General features: G+C 40.9%; 2 pseudogenes across 2 annotated transcripts; one reads left to right on the top strand and one right to left on the bottom strand.

Annotated features, from left to right (window-relative positions):
- Nucleotides 1–289: 289 nt before the first annotated feature.
- On the top strand, nucleotides 290–1,513 carry LOC308260325 (inactive ubiquitin thioesterase OTULINL-like; annotated as a pseudogene). Its single transcript has 2 exons — nucleotides 290–872; nucleotides 1,073–1,513. The product of its transcript is annotated as an inactive ubiquitin thioesterase OTULINL-like (transcript).
- A 1,502-nt stretch (nucleotides 1,514–3,015) lies between these two features.
- LOC308260983 (transcription factor BTF3-like) lies at nucleotides 3,016–3,511 on the bottom strand (annotated as a pseudogene). Its single transcript has one exon. The product of its transcript is annotated as a transcription factor BTF3-like (transcript).
- Between the last annotated feature and the right edge of the window lie 17,505 nt (nucleotides 3,512–21,016).

The raw sequence follows: 21,016 nt of genomic DNA, 5'->3' as shown, positions 1-21,016 counted from the left end.
CTCAGAGCCCACGCCTTGCTCTTATAGATTACACAAGCTGCACTGGCTGCAATTAGTGCTCCTCTTTCCTCCTCTTCTTTTGACCTGGCCTTGGTATGCAAAATGTAAACTCCATGTGTTACATGGGACAGACCCATGGCCCGGACTGGCGCAGCATGGTGGCGCCCCGGGCCCCCCACGGGTGCAGGCGTGGGAGCAACCTCAAGCCCCCGGCAGGAAGTGACCAGGTCCTGGACACTCTTGACAAGTGAAGCCCTGGACGCTGTGGAGAACAGCAACGGACTGTGTGATGTTGGCAGTGTCGCTTCTGGAGACTACGCTTTGCTACTTCAGAAGCTTGCGTCTATACTCAGGGCACTGGCTGAAATGGTGGATTAGATATCTACAGAGAAAACTCAAAAGGAACCTCAGCATGGAGGCAGATTTGATTTACTCAGTTATTGTTCAGGAGAATGGACAGGAGAAACACCCCGTGCCATACCGATGAGGGAGGCTTGTGAGGAGTTGTTTTGGCGGCACCGTGTTAAATCTGTTCAGGTAAAGAGACGTAACAATGATGCTCTGAAGTCGGTGTTATTTCAGATCTTCAGCCAGGGCCTCTCTTTTCCATCTCAGATGAAATAAAAAGACATTATTAAGTTTCCTGAAAACCCGCTATTTTCACAAAATTGCAACTGGATCCAGCGGTATAGTTTTGGTCCGGAGAAGTATCCAGGTTCGAACGTTTTTGGAAAATGACATAAATGTGTGAAATTACTGACAATGCAGTAGGCTGTTTGGTGGAATAAATTATCACGAGAGGAAGCATGTGCAGCATCCTTTTTTCTGATGTCACTCTGGAATACAGACTTTACAAAGCTTTAAAGTTCACCGTAGCCGGGCGTGGTGGCGCACGCTTGTAATCCCCGCGCTTGGGAGGCAGAGACAGGAGGATGGCACTGGTTCGAAGCCAGCCTTGCTGTTTCCGAAATATATATATATATATTAGGTCTGGGAGTGTAGCCTGGAGGTAGAAGGGTTTCCAGGAAGCCCAGTACCACCAAAAATAAAAAATAAAAAAATAAAGTTCATCGTGCTTTATCAAGTCACTGAAGTTTATCAGCAATGAAGATGAACTCGATCGTCCCCCGTCTTTTTAGACTCCTGTTTTCCAGGGAGACAGCATCAGATCCTCTGAGCTTCTTGATGAATCACCTGAAATCTGTAGGTGACACCTGTGGATTAGAGCAGAATGATATGTTAATACTTGGATACTTCCTGGAAGTCAAGATAAAAGTGTTCTGGCTTCTTAACTCCAGAGATTTTGCAGTCTGCTACCCAGAGGAGCTGCTTTGGGAGTGGACAGAGATCTCCCTGACGACTGAGAATGACCACCACTACCATATCCCCATCTTTTAAGTCGACCATCGGGCTGGCATGGGCTCTTACCAGAGACATTGGTCAGACTTGCCAAGTAAAGTATTTCTCAAAAACCAAAGCTAGCTGGGTGTGGTGGTGCACGCTTGTAATCCCTGCGCTTGGGAGGTTGAGACAGGAGGATCGCACGGGTTTGAAGCCAGCCTCAGCTACTTAGTGAGGCTTTCAGCAACTTAGTGAGACCCTGTTTCCAAATAAAATATAAAAAAGGTCTGGGAGATAGCCCAGAGGTAGAAAGCCTCTGGGTTCCACCCCCAGTACCACCAAAAAAAAAAAAAAAAAAAAAAAAACCAAAGCTAGTGTTCCAGCTGTGGGAGGAATTTGTACCTTTTTCTTAGAGCTGCAGGTACACGGGATGGAGCGATGCCTGGATGGCTTTCCTTCATTTCTCATGCTTTCTTCTGAAGCAGCTGCACTGATGGGTTTTGCACTTGTTCTGATGTTGTTTACAAGGGGTCTGGTCACTTCACACTTAATGGCAGGCCTTTAAGTCACAAGGAAGTTTAATATAGACAACAGGAGAAAAGCAAGAAAACAAGTAGGGGAAAACAACTAACCTGGAAAGAATTTTTTTTATTTCTGATTTTGACATTCTTCATTAAGAATTTCAGCAGCAGCAGGGCATGGTAATCCCAGCATTCAGGAGGCTGAGATTGGAGGACCACGGTTCGCGGACAGCCTCAGCTACTTAGTGAGGCCCTCTGCAACTTAGTGAGACCCTGTTTCAAAATAAAGAATAAAAAATAGGGGAGGGGGTGTAGCTCAGAGGTCAAATGCCCCTGGGTTCCATTCCCAAACCCCCCCACACACACACATCGGCTGGTTTGGGATTATCTTAAACATAGCCCTATTTATAAGCATCACCTTCCTGGGAATTTCTGTCATATATTTATTTTCTAGAACCCTTTGCTTAACATTAAAATTATGTGTATATGTGTATATATGTGCATATGTTTATATCTACACACAAATGTATATATTTATATATACAGATATGTACATAGACACACAGAAATAACCATTATAATATTGTACAGTTTGTCTTTATAACTCTTTATATGTTTTTGTTGCTGTTTTACTGGCCAACTTAATTGTATTTATTTATTTATTTATTTACTAGGCAAAGAACTTTATTAACCTTTGTTTCAAACTTTTTTCCCAGGCTTCTTCAGCTTAATTCGCTGCAAAGAATTAATTCTGTATTAGCAAAAATTGAAAATAGCTGCAGCGTCCAAGGAGCTTGGGCTTAAAAATATTAGAGGTCTAAGCCGGGCATGGAGGCGCACGCCTGTAATGCATTCGGGAGACTGAGCCCTGGAGGATCGCGGTTCGCGGACAGCCTCAGCTACTTAGCGAGGCCCTCTACAACTCAGTGAGACCCGGTTTCAAAATAAAGAATAAAAAGTAGGGCAGAAGGTGTAGCTCGGAGGTTGAATGCCCCTGGGTTCCATCCCCAGACCCACACACACAAAAATATTAGAGATCTAGATTTTATCAGATCCATAAACAAAGTAATTTTAATAAAGCAGTCATAATATAAAATAGCAGCTGGCAGTAACTTGAACTTCAACTTGTGTCTTCTTCAGAAGTTGACTCAAGTCAGTTTTCGTCATTCTTAGAAGCCGCATCGAAATTCCCCACAAGATCTGGAGCCTCACCATCATCATCCTCTCCTGCAGCATGTGGTGCTTCTCCATCCACAGATCGCTCATGCAGAGCTCCAGCCAGCCTCCTTACACGGGCCAGGCGTTTGCGCCAAGCTGGTGAAGATGCTGGGTAGCATTTCTGTCGGCTGCTTGCTCTCTGCAAGGCCTGTGATGGAGAATGTGTTTGCTGCCAGAGATGCCTGTACTTTGGGGTTGTTGGAGTGGATCGCTGTTCCTTGGTTTGTAAACATACTCACCTCTTCAGTCCCAGGATGTTGTTTACCCCTAACTTCTTTAAGGAGAACTGGAGTTCTTTTTTTTTTTTTTTTATCATCTGCTGTAGCTGTTCTATGAACCACCTTCTTTCTGCGAGCAGTTCCTCTCCCACCAGTGCGCACTTTTGCCTACAGTTTGGCGAGTTTTTCCTGGTTCATGATAGTTTCTTTCATCTTGGAGCGGAAATGGGGCCACCATGGGGACTAGGGTTGGTGCCCAGGGGGTCTCGGAAGGACCAGCTGAGATTAGTTGCCAATTGTTTTTATTTAAATAAAATATTCTATAGATTAAGGTAGCAAGTATTGAACTATCACAAAAATGTTAAAGTGGTTTATTTAGCATACGTTTACATGTGTTTTTAATGAGGGGACTCTCGAGGTGTTAGGCTGAATCATGCCCCAGACACAAAGATGTCGCATCCCAGAACCTGTGAGTACTACAGGTTCAAGGGCAAAGGAGAATTAAAGCTGCAGTTGAAGGCTAGGTACTGATCTGCTGGCCGTGAAGGAGCTTATTCCAGATTTTCCAGGCTTTCCAGGTGGCCCAGTATAATCAGGAGGCTCCTTGAGAGGGAAAGAGGGAAATGAAAAATGTCAAAGCCAGCAAAAAATGGAAGAGCAGTCAGAGATGGATTACTATGACCTCAAAAACATAGGAAAGGGCCGTGAGCCCAGGAGTGCCAGGGCCTCTGGAGGCCGGCAAAGGCCAGGAGACGGAAGCCCTCCAGGGCCCCCTGAAGGAGCTCAAAGCCCTGCCAGCACCTTGCTCTAGGTCCAGCGGGAGAGACTGGCTCCCTTCTCTCAGCCACAGGCCTGTAAGGCGAGATTCTCCTTTCAGCTGCTTGAGTCAGTCGCAGGTGGCATGTTACAGCAGCAACAGGAGACTAGGAGTCTCAGGCCAACTTAATTTTTGCTCATCTTTACTTTGGAAGTATTTTTCTAAGTTCATATTGAAAATCTTTGTTTTGAAGGTACTTTGCTCATCTATTTTGATTGAAATAAATATGAAATAATTTTTTAAATCTTGCTAATGACATACCACCTCAAGATCACGGGTCTCTTTCTCATAAGTAAGTGACTGAATAAGGTGCTTGGCATTAACATTCTCCCACAGTGCTTATTGTTTTTTCAATAAATACAAAAGTATGTTAAAAAATAAAAATAACACTTTTCTTAGTTTCAAAAGGGGTTTGGGAAGTGTTGCTTACATTTAAGCAATATTTACACAATAAAACACCAACAGACAGGTAAGAAATCTATGGGAAGTCCTGCTGAGAAAAGGAGAAAGAAAGGAAAAAGGAGGACCTTGAGGTCTTGCACTGCTTTGAGTTCAGAGACCCTCACCAGGCCTCTAAGGACAGCGTCAGGGCAACCCTATTGCCATTTGAGTCTGCATGGCACGGGGAATTTCCCCTGCCACCCACCAATGGGGGGCCATGGCAGATAGGGAAGACCGAGTTTATGTTCTTTTGGCCCATGAAACTGAAAGACAGGAGTTTTACACGTGCACATATATAAAATTTTTATTTATCTATTTGTTTATTTATTTATTTATTTTTGCAGTATTCTACCTCCATTTTCTTTCTTTCTCTCTTTCTTTCTTTCTCTCTCTCTCTTTCTTTCTTTCTTTCCTTTCTTTTTGTGGTACTGGAGATAGAACCCAGGGGCATTCTACCTCTGAGCTACACCCTCACTAAGTAGCTGAGGCTGTCCGCAAACTGCAATCTAATCCTCCTGTCTCAGCATCCCGGATGCTGGGATTACAAGCGTGCGCCACCACGCTCGGCTTTATTCTTTACTTTGAAACAGGGTCTTGCTAGGTTGCAAAGGGCCTCATTAAGTAGCTGAGGCTGGCCGTGAACCTTTATCCTCCTGTCTCAGCCTCCCAAGTACTGGGATTACACGCATGTGCCACCATGCCCAGCTCATAAATAAAAAATTTTAAAGACAAAAAAAAAAATCTCAGTAGGCTTCCAATGTCTCTGAAAGCCCCATGTTCAGGCACCAGAAATGTAAGGGGGTGAAGGGTCAGTTCCTCAGGATCAGGGTTCTTGGCTTCTGTGGCAGAAAAGAATTTCAGCATGTACCAGTCAGAGACAAAAATAGAGGTTTATTTAGGAAAGTGGGGGATACATGTTCAAGGGAGAAAACAGGCCATCTCAAGAGGGAGAGGGATGTAAATACACTTGTATATTGGAAAACATAATGATAGCTGCAAAACAGGTTATGTACTTACTAATATAAGTGATATGATTCCAACTTTGTTTAAAAAACCAAAAACATTCATATGAAGACAAAAGCCTAGACATATATAATATTTCTTAAAATAATCATAGTAGTTATTTCTAAATAGTAAAACCAGCTGGGCATAGTGGCACATGCCTGTAATTCCAGTACTTGAGAGGCTGAGAAGGACAGTCACAGGTTCAAGGCCAGCCTCAGCAACTTAGTGAGACCCTGTTTTAAATTAAAAAATAAAATAGGGCTGTGGGTATAGCTGAGAGGTAGAATACCCCTGGGTCCAATTCCCAGCATCAAATAAATAAATAAATAATAAATAAACAAACAAATAGTAAAACCAAGGTGACTATCATTATTAGTGGATAAATTATTTGAGTAATTGAAAAATTGAGTAATTGAAAAGTTTAGTAAACATTTTTTGTGTGTGTGGTACTGGGGTTCCTGGAAACCCTTCTACCTCTGGGCTACACTCCAAGACCTATTTTTATATATTTTTTATTTGGAATCAGAGTCTCTTAAGCCAGCGCAGCTGGCTTTGAACCTGTGTGATCCTCCTGTCTCCGCCTCCCAAGCGCGGGGATTAAAAGTGTGCGCCACCACGCCCGGCCTAGTAAACATTTTACTTGAGTATAAAAACATATTTATACTCTTTGAAATAACAATGCCAATTTTGGAAGGCTATTCTAAGAAAATAAAAATTAAATATCAAAAAATATTGCCTACAAGAACAAGGTAATTGCTTTCCTACATATTATACAAAACATAAAAGATGTTTATATTGTTCAAATGCAGATGTTTAAAAATATTAGAATACTTTAAAAGTATTAGAAAATGATATTGTTATTAAGTCAATTAACTAGGGAAAAGCAACTGGTATCTTATCTCAAGCTTATAAAAGAAAATAAATATATGGAGAAGTGTCTAGAAAGAACTAGAGAAATATCTTTCCTGTGTGTGTGTGTGTGTGTGTGTGTGTGTGTGTGTGTGTGTGTGTTACTGGGTATTGAGCCCAAGAGTTCTCTATTACCCAGCTACCTTCCCAGTCCATTTTATTTTGAAACGGCCTCAACAACGGGCTGACCTCAACTTTACAGCCTCTTTCCTCAGCCTCCCATTAGAGCTGTGTGCCACATTTCTGGGCTTTTTCCTTCTTTAAGAAAGTAGGTTTGTGCTGTTCCTATTTCCTAACTGCTTTGAATTCTGATTATGAACATGTTCTGAAGAAGAATATTCATTTTCCAATTTGGCCCAAACAATGTGTGTTCATAATATAGTTTCTTGCCAGCTTTGAAGTCATAACATTACTCAGACAGAAACCTTGTTTCAAATTACTTTGAAAGTTATCAAATTTGCTTCTGTCCTAAAGGAGAAACTTGAAGGGAGTTCTGGGCCTGGGCAGAGAGTGTCTTTACTGGGGCTTACAGTGGGGACATCCTAGAAAAGGAACAATATTTGTCAGCAATTACTCCTTTCTTTAAAGTATTCATGGGTTCTGACATGCTTGATGTTGTGATTGGTTTGTATTGTTATTTACTATCAATAACCTGTATCAAAGACTCAGAAATAGCCCTCACTGCTTCTCCCTGAGGTCTCCAATTTGGCCACAGTGCGGTGGTTGCTGTGCTCTCTCCTGCCACCTAGTGGATATAACTAGGAAGGCCAGGTAGAAAGTTCAATCCAGAGATTATCAAGTGTGGTCTCCAGACCCATAGCATCAGCATCAAATTCTTGACTCTCCCTAGGAACTCTGGGAGTTAAACCAGTAGCCTATGTTTTAACAAACCCTTGGAGTTACTTTGAATTCAAGAGGCACTGTTTTAGGCCCGGCGTGGTGGTGCACGCTTGTAATCACAGCATTTGGGAGGCTGAGCCAAGGAGAATCGTGGTTTGCAGACAGCCTCAGCTACTTAGTGAGGCCCTATTTCAAAATAAAGAATAAAAGCTAGTCCTGTGGGTGTAGCTCGGAGGTAAAAATTTCCCTGGGTTCCATCCCGCAGTACTGCAAAGAAGAAGGAAATGAAGATGGAGGAGGAGGAGGAGGAGGAGGAGGAGGAGGAGGAGGAGGAGGAGGAGGAGGAGGAGGAGGAGAAGGAGAAGGAGAAGGAGAAGGAGAAGGAGAAGGAGAAGGAGAAGGAGAAGGAGAAGGAGAAGGAGAAGGAGAAGGAGAAGGAGAAGGAGAAGGAGGAGGAGGAGGAGAAGGAGGAGGAGGAGAAGGAAGAAGGAGCTCTGGTTTAGACTAAGTATAATTTGTAGCCTGGGATGCATGAAATGGATAGAGATCTTTCTCATTTGGGAAAAGCTGATTCTCCTTATTAAAGGATCAAACCCTTTTAAATAACAAACTTTCACCAGTTATTTTTAATTAATTAATTAATTAATATTTGCAGTACTGAGGATGGAACCCAGGGGCATTCCATCTCTTAGATACACCCCAGCCCTATTTTTTATTCTTTATTTGGAAACAGGGTCTCACTGAGTTGCAAAGGGCCTCACTAAATAGCAATCCTCCTGTCTCAGCCTCCCAAATGCTGAGATTACGAGCGTGCACCACCATGCCCGGCTTAAATTAATTAATTAATTATTTATTTATTCATTTGGTGGTACTGGGGTTCCTGGAAGCCCTTCTACCTCCGGGCTACACTCCCAGACCTGTTTTATACTTTTTTATTTTTCGAAACAGGGTCTCTTAAGCCAGCGTGGCTGGCTTCGAACCAACGCGATCCTCCTGTCTCCAACTCCCAAGCACGGGGATTACAAGCAGCATCACCACGCCCAGCTAAATTATTTATTTTTAATCGGGCACCATGACTATACATAACATTTGGTTCATTATGACATATTTGTATACTCACAACAGAAATTGTTCAATTTCATTCCCCAATGCTTCCTTTTTAGCTCCCCCTAGACTTTTTCTATACTACTGTTCTCCCTTCTATTTTACTAAGAACCTCTTTTCTTTACTTTTTTCTCTAGCATTCACGTATGAAAAAAAAAGTATGCCCATTGACTTTCTGAGATTGGCATATTTCACTTAACATAATGCACTCCAGTTCTGTTCATTTTCCTGCAAATGATGTAATTTCCATTCTTCTTTACAGATGAAGAAATCTCCATTTTGTATATATACCACATTTTAAGCGTTCATCTGTTGATGGACACCTAGGCTGGTTCCATAACTTGACTATGGTGGATTGTGCTACTGTAAACATAAGTATGTATCACTATAGTATTCTGACTTGAAACTTCTTAGATAGATACCAAAGAACAGAATCCCTGGGTCATAGGGTTTCATTACTAGTCTTCTGAGGACTTTTCAGGCTGATTTCCACGGTGCTGTATTAATTTATAATTCTATCTACAATGTCTAAGTGTTTCTTCCCCTCTTCCTTTGCCCGGCATTTATTATTGTGTATATTCCTAATTATGTAAATTATATAGATTCTATAATTATGTAGATTCTATAATAATATAATAACAATTATGTATATTCCTGATTGTACCATTCTAATTGGAGACGAAATCTCACTGTAGTTTTGATTTGCACTTTCCTTGTTGCTAAATATGTTGAACACTTATTAATATATTTGTTGCATATGTTTATTTCTTTTGATAAATATCTGTTTAGTTCATTTGCTTATTTATTGATCAAGTTTTTGTTTCTTAAGGTTAAATTCACTGACTCCATAGATTTTGAATATTAATCTTCTGACAGAAGAATAGCTGGAAAGGGTTTTATCCCATTCTGTAAACAATCTCTACACATTCTTATTGTTTCCTTTGCTATGCAGAAGCTTTGTGATTTGATGGAATCTCCTTTATTAATTTTAGGTTTTATATCCTGAGCTTCAAAAGATGTCCTGTGGAAGTTGTTTCCGGCCTCAGTCTGTTAGAGTGCCGATCCTATGTATTCTTCCGTCAGTTGCAGTCCCCGCTCTAATTTCTAGGTCTTTGTTCCATTTTGACTTGACTGGTGCAGGGTGAGCGTTAGGTCTAATTTCATTGTCCCACATATTGTTAGGTGCATGGAGCCCGGTGGGTTTCACAGCTATAGCTACGGGGGTCTCACAAGCACAGCTGCACCACGATGACGCAGGGCAGTGTGACCCAGACAAAGGAGCAGTTATCAAAAACAAGCAAACAGTCCCAGGGAGGAACATTCCAACCGTGACCCTGAAGATCAGCCCCGTTACCTGTGAGCAACCGAGTCCGGCTGTTCTGGAAACCAGGCACTACCTCCTCCCTTGCTCCCCTGATATAAAAATTTTATATCACCACAGCTTTTGTGTAAGGTGATAATGCCGATCACCTTACAACATACGGATACCGTTTTCATAGCGCTATTTGGTTAAAAGACTGCCTCTTCAACGTACGTTTTTGCACCTTTGTCAAAGATCAGATACTGGGCACAGTGGCACACACTTGTCATTTCAGTACTTAGGCTGAGACAGGAAGATCACAGATTTGAGGCCAGTTTCAGCAACTTAGTGAGTCCCTGTTCAAAACAAAAAGCAAAAAAGATACAGGGCTACAGCTCAAATGTAGAGTGTCCTTGGGTTCAATCTCTAGTACAAAAAAACAAAAAGTCAGCCGGGCGTGGTGTTGCACACTTGTAATCCCCGCACTTGGGAGGCTGAAGACAGGAGGATCGCACAGGTTCGAAGCCAGCCTCAGCTACTTAGTGAGGCTCTCAGCAACTTAGTGAGACCCTGTTTCCAAATAAAATATAAAATAGGTCTGGGAGTGTAGCCCGGAGGTAGAAAGCCCCTGGGTTCCATCCCCAGTACCACCAAAAAAAAAAAAAAAAAAAAAAAGTCAGAAGACTGTATATGACTGTATCTGTGTGAATTTGTCTCTGTATCTTCTATTCCATCGGTCAGTGTGTCTGGGTCTGTTTTTATACCGGAATCATGTTGTTTTCTTTACTGTAACACTGTATTAAAATTTTTAAATGGGCATTGTGATTACTCCAGCATTCCTCTTACTGCTCAGAATTGCTTTGGCTATTCTGAGTCTTTATTCTTTCATATGAATTTTAGGACTATTTTTTCTAGTTCTATGAAAAATGTCATTGGTATTTTGATAGGGATTGCATCTGAATCTCTAGATCACTCTTGGTAATATCCTCTTGGTTCAGTTTTGGAAAGTCATTGTGCCTAGAAGTTTATCCACTCAGTCTAAATTTTCCAATTTACTGGAATGTAAGTGTACTCCCTAGTGGTCCTCCGGATATTAGTGATTATCTCCTTCAAAATTAATTTTATTAATTTGGGGTCTTCTCTCACTCCGCAATCTTTCTATGTCCCTGTCGGTCGGTCTGTCTGTCCGTCTGTCTGTCTCTCTCTCAGTGTGATTAAAGATTTATCAATCTTGTTTATCTTTTCAAAGAACCAACTCTTTCACTACATTGACCCTTTGTATTTTTTAATTCTTTATTTCATTAATTTTATCTCTGTTCTTAATTATTTTCTTTCTTCTACTAGTTTTGGGATTGATTTGTTCTCTTTTTCTAGAGACTTAAATTGCATTGTTAGGTTGCTCATTTGAGATATTTCTGATTTTTTTATATAGGTACTCACAGATTAAAAACTTTCCTCTTAGATACACCTTCATAGTGCCCCCAGAGACTCTGATATATTGTATCTCTCTCTCTCTCTCTCTCTCTCTCTCTCTCTCTCTCTCTCTCTCTCTCTCTCTCTCTCTTTTTGTCCATACTGGGAGTGGAACCCAGGGACATTCTACCTCTGAGCCCCAGCCCCAGCCCTGTTTTTTATTCTCTATTTTGAAACAGGGTCTCACTAAGTTACAGAAGGCCTCACTAAGTAGCTGAGGTTGTCAGCATACTGCAATCTTCCCAAGTACTGGGATTACAAGTGTGTACCATCACATCCGGTTTCTATTCCTGTTTGAGTCTAAGAATTTTTGAATTTCCCCTTTAATTTCTTCTGTTAACCCATTCATTATTCAAAAGTGTATTGTTGCTGGGCATAGTGGTGCACACCTGTAATTCCAATACTTGGGAGGCTGAGACCAGAGGTGAGGCAAACCTCAGAAACTTAGTGAGACCATGTTCCAGAATATAAAATTAAGCCAGGCGTGGTGGCACACACTTCCAATCCTAGTACTTTGGAGGCTGAGACAGGAGAATTGCAGGTTCGAGGACAGCCTCAGCAAGTAGTGAGACTCTCATCAACCTCCCAAGGCCCTGTTTCCAAATAAGAAATAAAATCAGTCTGGGGGTGTATCTTGGAGGTAGAATGTTTGAACTAAATTCTTAAAAAAAAAAGAATAAAAAATTAAAAATAGGGCTGGGCTGTAGTTCAGAGGTAGAATGTCCCTGGGTTCCAATTCCTAAAACCATAGACAGAAACTTTATATATATATTTCCATCTCCAGGTGTTTATATAGTTTTGTTGATTTTATTCTATGATGATCTGATAAAATACAAGGAGTTAATTTTTTTTCTCCTTTTATACTTGCTAATGCTAGTCTTGTGGCCTAAAATATGGTCTGTTTTGGAAAAAGTTTCATAAGCAGCTGAGAAGAAAATGTATTCAGCTATTTTTTAATGAATGTTTTGAAGGTGTCTGATAACTCCAATGGGTGTGTAATATTTTTTAGGTTATGTCTGGATGACCTGTTGATAAGAGACGTGTGGTGAGATCACCTAGTATTGTTATATTTGGATCTTGGAGCCTTTGTGTTGAGGAATGTTTGTTTATGTAATTAGGTGCACAGTGTTTACCATCATTGTATCACCTTACACAACACTTCTTGTTGGAGTGTTCTCTTTACACTATGAAGTGACCTTTGGAGATATACCCTAAACCCTACTTTATCTTTTTTTATTTTTTATTTTTTGAAACAGAGTCTTGCTAAATAGCTGAGGCTGACATCAAACCTATGATCCTCCTGTCTCAGCCTCCCAAGTACTGGACGACAGGCATGCGCCGCCCCTCTTCTGATGAATTTGGTTCAAAGTCTACTTAGATATGAGTAGCTTCTTCTGTTTGCTGTCAAGTGATATTGGCATGCAATATCATTTTTTATTTTTTCACTTTTGGTCTGTGGATGTCTTTGCTTGAGAGGTGTGTCTCTTATAGGCAACGTAAATTTAGGGCTTGTTTTATAATTAATCTGCCAGTCTCTGCCTTTTGATTGTATCTAGTATTAATATAGAGAGATATTATTTCCTGCCATTTTTATTCATTTCTAATGTTCAATTCACTCCTAATTTGCTCAACTGATCTTCTAATGAGATTTAAGCTCTGTTGTTTTTTTTAATCATAATTTGTATGTAGGATTACTTTAAGCATATTCTACAATGCTGGCTTAGTAGTCATAAATTATTTTAGTTTATGCTTATTTGGGAGGGATTTTATCTCTCTTAGCAATCTTGATTGGCATTTATTTTCTTTCGGTGTTTGAGACACATAAATACAAGGCTTTATTGCTTTTAGGGTTTATTTATTTATTTATATTATTAGGGATTAAACCCAGAAGCCTTCTAGCTCTGAGCTACACCTCCAGCCCCACCCCTTTTAAATTGAAACAGAATCTTACTAAGTTGCTGAGCCTGGCCTTGAACCTGTGATCCTCCTGTCTGTCTCTCAAGTACTGGGATTCCAGGCATGCACCACCACACCTGGCTCTTTTAAGGTTTTTATTGAGTAATTATATGTTATTTTGATGGGTTTAGCTCTGAATGTGAGCTGACATTTCTCTCTCGAGGTTTTTAAATTATTATTCTTTATATTTGGCATTTTAATTATAATGTGTTGTGGAGATTATCTTTTTTTGGTCTTGTGCATTTAGAGTTGTAAATGTCCCCTGTACCTGGATGTCCATCTCATTTTCTAGGTTTAGAAATTTTATTATTTTTTTTTTCCTTTGGTAGTTCTGGGAGTGGAACCCAGGGGCCTTCTACCTCCAGGCAATGCCCCCAGACCTATTTTATATTTTATTTAGAAACAGGGTCTCACTAAGTTGCTGATAGCCTCACTAAGTAGCTGAGGCTGGCTTTGAACCTGTGCGATCCTCCTGTCTCAGCTTCCCAAGTGCGGGGATTACAAGCGTGCGCCAGCATGCCTGGCTAGGTTTAGAAATTTTTATACTATTATTTCACTTAAAAATATTAATGCCAATAACCTGCATTTCTGTTCCTTCCTCAGTTCCAGTGATACTCAAGTTTGGACTCTTAATGTTGTCTCACAATTTTTGTAGTATATTCTGATCATAGTTTATTTTTCCTTAATACTGTGTACATTCAAGGCTGACCACTTTGTCTCCAAACTCTGAAATTCTGTCTTCTACTTGGTTTACTCTGTTGGAGAGATTTTCAATTGAATTTTTATTTGGCTTAGAATTTCTTTCATTGTCAAGATTTGTTTGGTTCTTTCTCAGTGTAGAGACACTGAAAAATCTACTCAGTTGTTTTTCTGTGTCTATATTCTCTTGGAATTCTTTTTTAAAAAATTGTTCTTTTAGCTGGGCGTGGTGGCACACACTTGTAATCCCAGCATTTGGGAGGCTGAGACAGGAGGATCGCGGTTTGAAGGCAGCCTCAGCTACTACTTAGTAAGGCCCTCTGCAATTCAGTGAGACCCTTTTTCAGAATAAAGAATAAAATGTAGAATGCCCCTGGGTCCCATCCCCAGCACCACAAAATTTAAAAAAAGGAAAGAAAAAGAAAAATTGTTCTTTTGAATTCTTAATCTGATATTTTACCCATTTCTGTGTCTTTGGAGTCAGTTGCTAGTGGATTATGAACCTTCTGATGGGTCATGTTACTTTTTTGTTTGTTTTGTTTCTCATTTTTTTATATTCCTGTGTTGAGACTTCTGCATTTGTTGACATGAATTTCTCTTTCATTTTTTATATAAGGGCCTTTATAGTGCACAGCTTTCTCTTGGGAAAGTGTGTGGGGCTACCAGGTCGTTGTTAATTGTTGAATATATTTCCAAGTGGGTTTCACAGTGTAGTTTCCCTGCTAGTGCTTTGGTAATGATTAGTGTACTGTGATACAATGCGTATATGACACAGCTTACAGATTTCACATTTTCTGAAGGTCTCACAAGACTGAAGTCCTTCCAGTAGATCAATCAACTCAGCAGTGTATATGGGACATCCATTCTTGAATTATTTTTCTAAACTTGACAACTGCATGTGTTACAAAAGTGTGTGGAAGTGATCCACGCCGAGTCCCTCATGACAGTCTTTGCGTAATTTCTACCTACAGTCACTGAAAGAGTCGACATCCATAACATAAGAGGCCCTGAAACCCCTCTACCAAGCTGTTTCTACTTGGGACCGAGTCATTGCTTTGGAGGTGTTTTTCTTCACTATACTTTGTTCTAAAATATTAATATCAGCCACTTTAAAAAATTATCTCCTAGCTAGGCATAGTAGCGGACACTTATTATCCCAGCATTCGGAAGGCTGAGACAAGAGGATCGTGGTTCTAGGCCAGCCTCAGCTCCTACTAAGTGAGGCCCTTTGCAATTCAGTGAGACCCTGTTTCAAAATAAAGAATAAAAAATAGGGCTGGGGATGTAGGTCAGAGGTAGAATGCCCCTGGGTTCCATCCCTGGACCCAGAAAAAAATCCACAAAAAAGACAATCATTCTGCTTTTTATCTAGACTCAACAGCTTACTATCTAGACTCACCCAGCCACTAGGTGACATTCAAGGTTCTCCAAATCCTGGCTTCAAGCCTGTTTCCCAGTCTCACCTCCAGTCATTCTTCCACTTCATCGATCCTAGAGTCCAGTGCAGCTGTCTGATTCTGAGTCCACCTTTCATCCCTGTGTACACTGTTGTTTCCATTAAAGGTGTTCCCATCAGTAGGATTAAAATTTCAAAACGTAAAGTTCTAAAAGGTTTCATCTATTTTAAGGCCCCTCTCAAATACCATTTCCTCCAAGAAACCTCTCCCCGTGGCCCACCCAATGATAACAGTTCCCATTCTGAACCACCATCACTCTTCGTTTTTACCACCTCCTTTTTTGTGCTTTAAATCTTGCCCCTTGTTTATTAGTTCTTAGTGGAGAGCATCTGAGTTCAGGAGCCAAGGCTTACTCACTTCTGTGTAGGCCAGTGCAGAGTATGTGCATAGCTAATGCTCTCTGAAAGGTATTAATGAATCACTTCAGGATCTTACAAAATAGCTCACAATTAACACCGGAATTAAGATCATCATGGTGCAAACATTGCAACAGACTTGACGTCAGTCTACCCGTAGGAGCACCAAATGACCCGAGCGAGGCTGGGAAGACACACTTTGGTGTTATCCCAAGCCCTCTGGGACTCTGCCACTGATGGGTGAGGCCCCCACATGACCTATGCACAGCCTGGGCCAAAGAGGCTAACCCCTCCCCTGATGGCTACTGCGACTGTTACACCAGGACTCACTACAGGTAGCCCTCAAACCTTCCATCCCATCAGCCTCAGGCTCCTTAAAGACCCCAGGGAGCTCAGGAGCCCTCAAAACCCTCCATCCCTACCCCAACACTAATATCTGATTAAGAATGCTGCCTCCCACAGACCCTGAGCCTTGGGTCCAAATCTGTTGTCATCTCAGCAAGATGAGGTCAACACCGAAATTATCCCTCCTCCCTGCCTACTCCTCCCAAGAGTGCCCATACTTACTGTCTTCCTCTGTAGGTGTCCACATGCCTATGGCTTCACTCACTGGGCCTACGATGGAAGAAAGAGACACACACCAGGCTTGACACTGAAGCAGAAGGGGGTGCCCTTCAAAGAGAACCTGAACGGCAGTAAGAAGGGACCCAGGGCTCCTAGAGAAAAATGAATGACATGCAGAAGAGGGCTGCCATGATGGAGAAAGGACTGATGGAGGGAGAATGGGGCAGTGCAGTCACCAAGCATTCCAGGGCCAACACACTGACAGTCCTGAGCCAGGGATGTGGGGCGTGGTCCCTGTGGAAGGCCAAGGCCTCCTCAGACAGATATTGCTCCCTGAAGTGGGAGCTCCCTCGTGTGGTTGACACTGAAATCCCTTTGTCCCTGGAGAGAGACTTTGGGACGGCCTTCCTCAGGGCCACCTCACCAACTCATGAGTCCCAGACCTGCTTACAATCCTGCTGAATGACCCCAAGACAGCCCCTGTATTGTAGAGTAGGTGAGGAGCCTTGGGATGGGATCCCAGTGGGAGATCCCATCACAAGGGGGGGGGGGGTTCCAGTGCCCATGCTTACCTCACTGTCTGGTATAAATTCCTTCAGATTGCTTTTATTTAATTTTTTATGAATTTGTCCATGGGACACTTATAAATTTGGGGGCCAAGATGAAACATTGAGAAGCCAGCTTGGAGCAAATAAAAGAAACTGGAAACGATAGTTGCCTCTGGGAAGAGACTGGAGACACTGGGGTATTCTAGTGGGGACGGCACTGACTCTAGATTCTAATGGTGAAGGATGGGGCTTATCTTTCAGTTTGAGCCTTGTGCACTATTTTCTGTCCTAAGCTTCTTTCAAAACACACACACACACACACACACACACACACAGCCAAATATAAAAATTAAAAGGACAAAAATATACAAGTTATAAAAGGCCATCTTATAAATCTATCAATATAAAAAGATTAATGATGAAAGTGAAGTTAATTGTCAAAGCTGAGGGGTAGAAAGAAGTAGAAAAACTAATTTGATAAACCCTTCTGAAAAGCAATTTGGCAACATTAATAGGCATAAAAGTTTCTTTTTGCTTGATATCCCGGTAATTCACCTCTGAATTACTTTGGCTATTGAGTCTTTTGTGGTTCCGTGTGAATTTTGTGGTTGTTTTCCTAGTTTTGTGAAGACGGTCACCGGTATTCTAATGGGAATTGCACCAAATCACTTTGGGTAGTATGGACATTTTAACATTATTTTTTCTAATCCATGAGCATTAGATGTTGCTGTGGCTTGAATGAGTATCCCCAAAGCGCCGTGTGTTAAAGGCTTGTTTCCCAGGGTGGCTTTAGTGGGAGGGGAGTGAATCTTTGCGAGGTAAGGCCTAGTTTGAGGTCAGTGGGTCACTGGGTGCACCCTTGAGGGGACTGTGAGGCTCCTGTCCCCTCTTGTTCTCAGGAGGGAACAGATTTGCCCACCACATACTTCACTGGGATGTGACCCTTGTTAAAGGCAAAGCAATCAGAGCTACTTGATCTTAGACTAGGACCTCCAGAATCATGAGCCAAAATATCGTGTGTGTGTGTGTGTGTGTGTGTGTGTGTGTGTGTGTGTGTGTGTGTGTGTTACTGGGGATTAAACCCAGGATCATTCTACTTCTGACCTACACCCCTTTTTTTTAAAGTTTGAAACATGGTCTTACTAACTTGCAGAGGGCCTCAGTAAGTAGCTGAGGCTGGCTGCACACCTGTGAATCTCCTGTCTCATTCTCCCAAGAACTGGGATTACAGGTGTGAACCAGCACACCTGGCTCTTTATATGTTAATTGCCCCAGATATCCTCTTATAGTAACACGAAGAGAATATACAGGTCTGTCCATTTTTCCATGTGTGTCCGCTACAGTTTCTTTCATCATGTTCTGTAATGTTTAATGTGAAGACATTTCACTTTCTTGGTTGAATTTATTGCTGGGCCTGTATTTAATTTTTACATGGCTATTATGAATGGAATTATATCCTTAATTTTTTTCCCAGCCAGCTTGTCATATAAAAATGCCACTAGTTTTTGTACATTGATTTTTATCCTTTGACTTTACTAAATTCATTTGTAAATCCCACTAGTTTTCTTTCTTTTCTTTTCTTTTTTTCTTTTTCTTTTTCTTTCTTTTTTTTTTTTTTTTGGTGTGGAGTATTTGGGTTTTTCCACATGTTACATGATTGGATGCTCCAGCACTGGGTGCGTATATGTTTACTACTGTTATTCCCTCTTTTTGACTTGATCTCTTTATCATTATATAGAGGCCCTCTTTTTGCTTTTTACAGCTTTTGCGTTAGTCTTTTTTTTTTTTTTTTTTTTTTTTTTTTTTGGTACTGAGGTTCCTGGAAGCCCTTCTACCCCTGGGCTACACTCCCAGACCTATTTTATATTTTTATTTGGAAACAGGGTTTCCTAAGCCAGCGCGGCTGACTTCGAACCTATGCGATCCTCCTGTCTCCGCCTCCCAAGCGCAGGGATTACAAGCGTGCGCCACCACGCCCGGCTTGAAATATCTTTTAACACAGAAGAAAATCTGATTAACATCTGTGTGCATGTGTGTGTGTGTGTGTGTGTGTGTGTGTGTGTGTGTGAGTATGTTTTACTGGGAATTGAACCTAGGGACCTTCTACCTCCAAGTTATATCCCTAGTCCTATTTGATTTTTTATTTTGAAACAGGGTTTCACTAAGTTGCTGAGAGTCTCATTACATTGCAGAGGCTGGCCTGAAACCTGTGGTCCTCCTGTCTTAGCCTCCCAGGTACTGGGATTACAGGTGTATACCACCATGCTTGGCTTGAAGTGAGCATCTTATAAGCTGCACATAATTGGGTCTTGTTTTTCTTCTTTCTGGGTTTTTTTTTTTTTTTTTGTCCATTTAGATTGTTCTACATCTTTGGGAGAATTTGGTCCACTTATATTAAAGGTTATTAATGATAAGAATTTGCTCCTGCCATTTTCTTATTTTCTCATTTTATTTATTTGTGTCACTTTTTGTTTCTCTTATTATTTATGTAAGTGCTTTGGATATTTTCTGTTATGATATGGTTTCATTCTTTTCTCGTTTTATTTGTATACCTACTTTACCATAAGTTTTATTCGTTTACATGTTTCATAATGGTGTTATCATCCTTCCACTTGTAGATATAAAATTTCCTTAAGTATTTTTTGTAGGATCAGTCTAGTGATTCCCTTCATTTTTGCTTGTCTTTAAAGGTCTTTATTTCTCCTTCATCTCTGAAGAATAGTTTTGCAGGGTATAATATCATTGGTAGTGTGTTTCTTTTCCTTTTCTTTCTTCTTTCTTTCTCTTTTCTTTCTTTCTTTCTCTCTTTTTTCTTTCTTCTCTTTTTTTCTAGAACTTTTAATGTGTTATCTCATTCCTTCCTGGACTGTATGTAGTGTTTGTACTGAGGAATCTTCTAGTAGTCTAATGGGAGTTCTTTTAAATGTGATTTGAAACTTTTCTCCTGGTATTTTAAATTATTTCTCTTTGTCTTAAGCTTTTGACAGTTTGACTGTAGCATGCCATGATCAGGTTCTTTTGGTCAATCCACTTGGGTTCCTTTGAGTCCTTACTTGGTTGTCCATATCTTTCCCAAGATTATCGAAATTTTAAGCTATTACTTCACAGAATTTGTTTTGTTTTTTCCTTTCCTCTTCTCTTTGCCTATGGAACTTTTATAAGTCAAATATTGAATAGGTCTTGAAGAGTTTCTTTATTCTTTTTATTTTTAAAATATTTACTTGTTAATTGTTTATTTATTTACTTATTTTTGGTACTGGGGATTGAACCCAAGGGTATTCTGCCTTGAAACTATATCACTAACCCCATTATTATTATTATTATTATTATTAGTAGTAGTAGTAGTAGTAGTAGTAGTAGTAGTATCAGTTTTGGAACAGGGTCTTGCGAAGTTGCTGAGGCTGGCCTTGAACCTTCAGCCTTTCAAGTGCTGGTATTCCAGGTGAGTGCCACTGTGCCTGGCTTAATTTTTTATTTTTAACTATTTTTTGTCTAACTTGGATATTTCAAAAGACCAGTCTTCAAGTTCAGAAATTATTTCTTCTGTGTTTTCTAGTCTATTTTTGAAGCTTTCAACTATTTTTTTAATGTAGTCAGTTCTTCAGTTTCAAGATTTTGTTCGTATGATCTCTACCTCTGCTGAATTTCTCATTCATATCATAAATGATTTCCCAATTTTACTGGATTGTATTTTCTTGTATCTCACTGTGTTTCCTTGCAACAATATGTGTGTTCCTTTGAAGCACTCTGTTACCTTGCCTTTTCCCAGTTCTAGGGTCCCTGCATTCAGACTTTTCACATCTGCAGAATAGTTTTGCAGGGTATAATGTCATTGTGTCAGTTGTCTCTACCAATTTTACAAGGTGGCTGTCACAGCCAAAGAGCCTTCTCCTGAAGAAGTACCTACGGTGTGGGTTCGGTAGGCGGCACTGGCTTTGTTTCCAGTTGGTCACCATAGTGTAGTCTCCATATAGTTCCTGTAGCTGTAATTGATGGATTTGTGTACAGCGTGTGCGGTAGCAGGGTTGGAGGACCCTTCCATTTTCAAGGATAACACACAGATGGTGTACTCCAGTGGGGGTGTAGTACACATGCAGTGGAGTGGGGTGCCCACTCTAGCAATGGAAGTTATGATTCCAGAGTCATGAGGCATGGTGGAACTGTCCTCAGGTACTGCTGGCGAGAGCCCCACAGGCCCTCTGGCAATGACATACTGGGGGCATGCGGCGTGGGGGTGCACCCAGGACCC

Source organism: Muscardinus avellanarius (genome assembly GCF_963383645.1).
Source record: "Muscardinus avellanarius genome assembly, chromosome: 3".
Classification (NCBI taxonomy): Eukaryota; Metazoa; Chordata; class Mammalia; order Rodentia; family Gliridae; genus Muscardinus; species Muscardinus avellanarius.
This window is presented reverse-complemented; position numbering and strand designations above follow the sequence as displayed.